This window comes from Podarcis cretensis (assembly GCF_951804945.1).
Source record: "Podarcis cretensis genome assembly, chromosome: 16".
Classification (NCBI taxonomy): domain Eukaryota; kingdom Metazoa; phylum Chordata; class Lepidosauria; order Squamata; family Lacertidae; genus Podarcis; species Podarcis cretensis.
This window is the reverse complement of record NC_137186.1, coordinates 7,366,468-7,373,291: the sequence shown is the minus strand read 5'-3', so window position 1 is coordinate 7,373,291 and position 6,824 is coordinate 7,366,468. Positions and strand designations below refer to the sequence as shown.

General features: G+C 43.4%; 1 long non-coding RNA gene across 1 annotated transcript; it reads left to right on the top strand.

Annotated features, from left to right (window-relative positions):
- Positions 1–578: 578 nt before the first annotated feature.
- On the top strand, positions 579–3,171 carry LOC307205841. Its single transcript, XR_013834105.1, has 2 exons — positions 579–668; positions 2,201–3,171. It is a non-coding gene; the product is annotated as an uncharacterized lncRNA (long non-coding RNA).
- The last annotated feature ends 3,653 nt before the right edge of the window (positions 3,172–6,824 follow it).

The following is a 6,824-nucleotide window of genomic DNA, read 5'->3' as shown; positions in this document are numbered from 1 at the left end:
GGTGAATCTAAGGCTACATACACATCATATATTTAAGGCACTATTATACCACTTTACAGAGTCATGTCTTTCCTCAAAGGATTCTGGGAGCTGTAGTTTCATGAGGGTGTTGAAGGTTCTTAGAAGAACCCTATTCCCCCCATACAGCTGCAGTTCCCAGTGTCTCTGTGGAGAGGGATTGCTTGTTAAACCACTCCTCAAACTGTAGCGCTTTGCAGGAATAGTGGTCTCCTAACATCTCTCAACTCCTTTAACAACTCTCAGCTTCCTAGCACTTCACACTCTTTCAGCTGTTATGCCACTCAGGAAAGGACACGAGGCTTTCCCAATTCTGCTCTGGGGGAGATCAAACTCAAGAAACACCAACATCCAATACCACTTTTGAAACGCTGGACCCATAGCAATTTCCAGGGAAATGACCCAACTATGGTGTGCAACATCAATAACAAGGAAGAAGAGTTATGAATCATAACATCACTCCTTGAAACTACTTGGAAGTGACTCAAGGAAAAATGCTATTAGGAATTAATTGGAATCTTGTGAAAATAAAACTCATCATCGTCTCAGGATACATAGATAAAAGCCCCAAGCGGACACAGCAACATCACCAGATTCCCTCAGCACGGAGACACTCCACTCGAGTTCTTTTCACTGCAGAGCTTGGTAAGGTATGCTATAATTCATTTTAACTCAAGGCCTTTTGGTAATCTTGGAGGTGGAAAAGAAAAAGAAAAATATACAATGAAAGTCCATTTCTTTCCTGTTAAGGTGCACTGCTTTTTATTTCAGCTTCTTAACCCATTCTAAATCTGTTTAGGCAGAAGCTTAAGGCACAGAATGTTGTTGATCAGTGCAAAAGGGACACCTTAGTGTGTTGGTGATGCCTACTCAGAATCTATGAATAGTTTTGTATCATTTAACAGAAGGTGAACAAGGTAGAAGAGGGGTTGTAGATAATAATATTAAATAATAATAGTTTTATTATTTATACCCCACCCATTGGCCAAGATCTTGATGGCAAGTCTCCAATAAGCTATCTATCATCTATATCTATATCTATATCTATATCTATATCTATATCTATATCTATATCTATATCTATATCTATATCTATATCTATATCTATATCTATATCTATCATCTATCTATCTATCATCTATCTATCGTGTTACATTTAGTTACAGTGGTACCTTGGGTTACAGATGCTTCAGGTTATGTATTTTCGGGTTGCGCACCGTGTCAAACCCGGAAGTACTAAAATGGGTTACTTCCAGGTTTCAGTGCTCACGCATGCACAGAAGCACTAAATTGTGCTTTGCACATGTGCAGAAGCGACGAATCACGACCCGCAGGTGCTCAGACGTGGCACTGCTGGTTGTGAACGTGCCTTCCATACAGATCACGTTCGCAACCTGAGGTTCCACTGTATCTTGTTTTGTTTTTTTATGGGGTTTTTTATGGGGTTTTATCCAGCTATATACTATATAATTATATTACTATATAATAATAGTTTTAATATTTATACCCCATCCACTGGCCAAGATCTTGATGACAAGTCTCCAATAATCTAGCTAGCTAGCTAGCTATCATCTATCTATCATGTTACATTTAGTTACCTTGTTTTATTTTTTTAATGTGGTTGTATCCAGATAAGTTATATTCAAGGTAGGCCAGTTGATATAAATGAACCAAAGGCAGGGGTAGCCAATGCAATGTCCTTCAGATGCTTCGACCTAGAACTCTGATTGTTCCTGGCTATATTGATCAAGTTGGCTGGGACTGATGGGACTTGTAGTCCAGAACACCTGGTGCAGACATTGCTGGCTATCCCTGAATTAAATTATTCCTGCCCACTGATTTCAGTGGGCCTATTCTGAAGGAGACTGAAGATGGACACATGGAGGGTAATGGTATCAATGGCTACTAGCCACAATGACTAGGTTCACCCTCCACTATGAAATGCAGTATAACTCCGTTTAGCAGCAGCTAGGAATCACAAGTGGAGAGACTGGCTATTGTAATCAGGTCCTGGTTGTGGGCTTTCCACTGGGGCCTCTAGCCAGCCACTACGAGAACACAAAGCTGGCCTGGATGGGCCTTTGGTTCTAAAATGTCTATTGGAGAACCAGAACACTGTGAAATTGCATTACTGTTTACCCTTGTATACTTTGTCCACTCTCCACCTGATGCGTCCTTTCAGACCTATACATCCACTTCAGCCAAGATGTCTTCCAGATGGAACCATTGCTACGCCAGCTGCCCTCCCTCCACCATCCAAATTCAGCCACCTCCCTTCCTCCTCACCATTCCTGGGCCAGCTATCCACTGCCCCGACCAACCTTTCTGCATTGAGCAACACAACCCTTGTGCTCGCATGATCCCCTACCATGGAGGGGCACACCATGGTGGACATGGGTCAATCTATAGCCGTCCAACCTCTGGTTTGAGTTCAGCCAGCATCTACTCCAAAAAATATGTGTCAAAAAGTGAGGGTGGATGCAGCTCTTGCCAGTTAGAATAAACCCTGAAGCCACCAACCACAGAATGAATATGAGGAGGACCACGGAGCAAGAGATCCAGATGTTGGCTCCACTGTAGACATGAGTTCTAGAAATTTATGTTCCAATATGCAACCTTCTAACTTAAAGGACCCCCTTTCACATCTGCTGAGGCAGTCACCTGCACATGTCCTCAACGCAGGTTCAGCACTTTGGATTCTGAATAATGTTCTAAGCCAGGAACATTGTATTCTCATTGGGCAGTGATGAAACTTGTGGTGCCTCTCTGTTGCCCTGTTTTAGCTGAAGAGGTGCATATTTTAAATGCAATGTTCCACTGTGATTGCAATTGTAGGAGAAGAAGAGTGATAAAGTTTTCATCGTGTGAGATTTGTCCATCAATACTCATCTAACAATGTTAGGCTTTTTTTTAAAAAAATATATAGTTGTGTTGCTTAAGTTCTACTCAATGTTTGCACGAGCTAGTCCTCCATGTTGTAACATGCTGGTCTATGTTTCCATTTAAAACAAACAAACAAAGAAACACACTATCTGTTTTTGATACTGCATGTCTTCATGTGGAGTCTGATTTGGCACTCTGTGTTAACTGAAATTCAACATGTGGAATTGTGTGTCTCTTCCCAATCAAAATAAATGCTTTACTGCATCAAAACTCCAGTTTCCTGCTGTGTTCATGTATTCCTTTTGATATCCAGATTCTCATGTGCTGATACTTTTAAAGGTGAAAAGTAACTACTTGATTCCCCCTCTCCCCCCCAAAAAAAATTAACAATATGTGAAGTCCTGTGAGGAACAGTGTAACGACCATCTTTCTGTTGGAAGTCTCACGGGAGATGGGAGACAGATGTTGATGTTACTGGTTTCCTTTTTCTTTGTCCAGTTATTCACTGACTCTCACAGAGTGCAGATGCATATTCTTTTCTGTCCTGCGTAGTTAGAAATAAACATAGCAAAGTAGCTCATATTTCTAGCTGGTCTTCTGCTGTCAGGGTACACTGCGTAATGAGGGAATGTGCCTGAAGCCTCATTAAAGGCTTAGGTCTTTAATGACTGTCAGAGGAGAGCTCAATAGATTCCAAAGTACGTCATGGGGGAGAGCCATTTCAGCTCGGTCATGAGGAACCTCCGACACTTTCCTGGTCCTGGTTGGTGTCATCTGGCCTCCCCCTCGCTGCATAATCCTTTCCTCCCTCATAAGACATGCTGCTCATCTCAACACAAGTCTTATTGGGATATGCCACTGTGCCAATATATCTTCTGCAATAAAGAGTCATTTTAGAGTTTCCTATGCAGCAGAGTGTGATGGTTTAATAAGCGGGGAGGAGTTCTTCTCCAGGGAATATAATTTGATACTTACTTAGAAGACCTTGCTTATCCTGCAATGGAGGGTAATTCTATGATTCCAAGATTTCATTAGGCCAAGCCTCTAAAATTCTCCAGCACGTTCACCATGTGGAAGAAAGAAGAATTCCTCTTGAACAGACTTTTTCTGCATGTCTCCTGAGCGCAATGAACCAAGTTTGTCTCTCTCTGTGCTGTGCTGTAGTTTGTGAATAGTAATGCATCTGCCTGGCCCTGTAATTACTATAATTATTCGAAGTCATTTCCCATGGCCATTACTTAACTCAGCCGAGTTAAGGAGTAATGTTATACCTCAAATTTAGAGTCATTAAATAATGTTATACCTAAAGGCTTCACTACTTGCCTGATCATCCTCCTTCCAGGAAGGGATGTTGCAAGCTCTGTCAGTCGCATCCAGTTGCAGCATGCTGGGTCATTTATGTAAAACTGATGGCTAGTGCACATCTATAATTTTCATTATGTCCCTGGCATCTAAGGGGAGACTGAAAGAGTCAGTTTGGCAGGCCTTATCTGTAATGATTATTAGCAACCATCATTTGCTAATCAGGTCGGTGGCTGAGAAAAGTGAGGAACCTGCGGTGTGCAAGAAGCACCAAGATTGGGCGGGTGGGCGGGCAAAGGAGCAAGAGCTAGGGCATGAAGGGAATACCGAAAGCTGGCGGGTGAGATGGATTCCCTGCTTTCTCTTCCCAGAACGTTGCAGCATATGCTCTTCACTCATCTCATCTCCCTCATGGCTGGGGAGAGGAGTTTGGAAGTTTTTGCTTTTCCTTCACTGTGTTTGTGTCAGGGATTTGACAGAGGAGAAATGGTGGAGACCACCTCCCCAGCCTGAACCTTCCAGAGAAGAGGAAGACAGTTCAGAATTACAACAGGGTTTGAGGGAGGTCACAGCTCAACGGAAGATGAGGAGGAAAGTTGGGAAATAATGGGAGAGGAGGAGGAGGAGGAGCTGGCCGACACATTATCACTAGAAAGCAATCCAGATCCACCATCTCCCAAAACCCAGCGAGCCTTAAAAATAAGAGAGCAAAAGTATTCGAGACAAATGGCCCTAAGTGGCCACCATAAGGTGGCTGGTGGTGTTGAAGATTGAGGAATTGGAGAGAAGGGGGATGGAGATTTATTTGGAGCAACACCATTACTCAAAGAGGCTGCATTTCTCAGTCTCTCTCTGTGAACATTGAATAAAATACTTTAGTAAGAACTTTCACTGTCTTATCTGTTCCTGGCAATCTACTGTGTGGGGAGTGGATTCCCTGATGCCGGATGGAACATCTTCCACTCAGGGTAGACAATGTTGAGCTAGTTGTGTAGGACCCTGAGTGCAACAGATGGACCAGTGGTCTGATTCAGTATGAGGCAGCTCCCATGTTCCTGGTATTCCTGTTCTGCATTGTGGTTTATTCATTTTCCCAGTGGAACACCGTTTGGGATGGAAACCAGAAAGATCAAATGACACTACCAGGAAATTGCAGGTGTTGATACAATGGGAAGTTTTATTATTGTAATTGAGAAGCAGAAGCAAGGAACATTTCCATAGTTTCAGATGGCACCCAAATGCCAATCCAGAGATGGAGGTTACTTAAATGCAAACACTACTAATGAGAAAGCAGAATATTGCAGCCAAAAGATTGGGAGACATAAGAGAAATCCATCAGAGGGGTATGATGTTCATCAAATATCTGCAAGTGACTGAGCTACATAATTTGTTGGGGGGGGGGGTTCTATAAAGGAAATAGCACACAATAGTGCTTTTCACATTGGGTGGAATATTGGGTGAATCAGAAGCTGAAAATAATATCAGCTGGTCTGTTCTAGCTAGGAGTAGGATTGGCTACATGTGAACTTATGCCGACAAACTCAGAAATTCTAAACGTCCCCATTATGAATGCGATTTTCTGATTTTTTCCCACAGTCGTCTTCGAATGTTCATTCAGTGGCTGAGTTGCGAGTCCTTAGAATCTTCGGCAAGGGTTGCAGTCACTTCTGGGTAGCGACAGTGGAGAACAAAGGCTGGGGGAGATGGCTGCACCAGCAGAGATGGGAGCAATTCCCTCGCAGCACAGAGCGGGAGCACAAGGGTTGCATTGATCGACGCAGAGAGGCTGGTCAGAACAGTGGAGAGCTGGGCCCGGAATGGATATAGTGAACGGTGGTGGCTGAATGGTCACAGTGGAGGTAGGGCATCTGCTATAGCACTGGGTCTTTCCACAAGACATCTTTGTTGAATGGATCTAAGGAAACAGATCAAAAGAACGTAAGAGCCTGCTGGATTTGGTTATGGCCCATCTAGTCCCACATCCAGTTCTTCCAGTGGCCAACCACTTTCCATCCTGCAGTGTCCCACAAAGGAACTGGCTAGTACATCAGCATTCAATGACTGAAGCTTCCCCCTAAAGCTATTAGAATTCAAATATTTTGAATACACTAATTCATATTGCCTAAACTTACCTGATTCTTCAAAGAGCAGGACTCAACTGGAGCGTCTCAGTGTTGAGGGTGGTTGATGGTGTCTCAATGCATCTCAGGGCTTTTTATACCATTCCTTTCCAGAAGGTCCCAATTAACTGCTAGCATCATGTCCTATAATATAATATCCATCCTGTTCCAAGGTGTGAGTTCACCATCCATACTCATTTGTCCTGCCTGGTGTTTCATCCCATAGGCAGGATCCTCCCTCCGGAAATTGCGAGGATCCAAATGTTTGCAAACCTGACTTTGGAGAATACTGAGCTAAAACAGCCTTCCTAGCTCAACAGCTGAATTTCATGGAATCATCCCGTTGGAAATGACCCCAAGACTCATCTAGTCCCAAAACCTGCAATGCAGGAGTATGCATGTGGCCCAGAATAAAGATACATGCCCATTCACAGCAATGGGATGTCTCCCACCACAACCACGGGTTGGCATGAGACAGGCCAGCTGGCACTGCATAGCTCT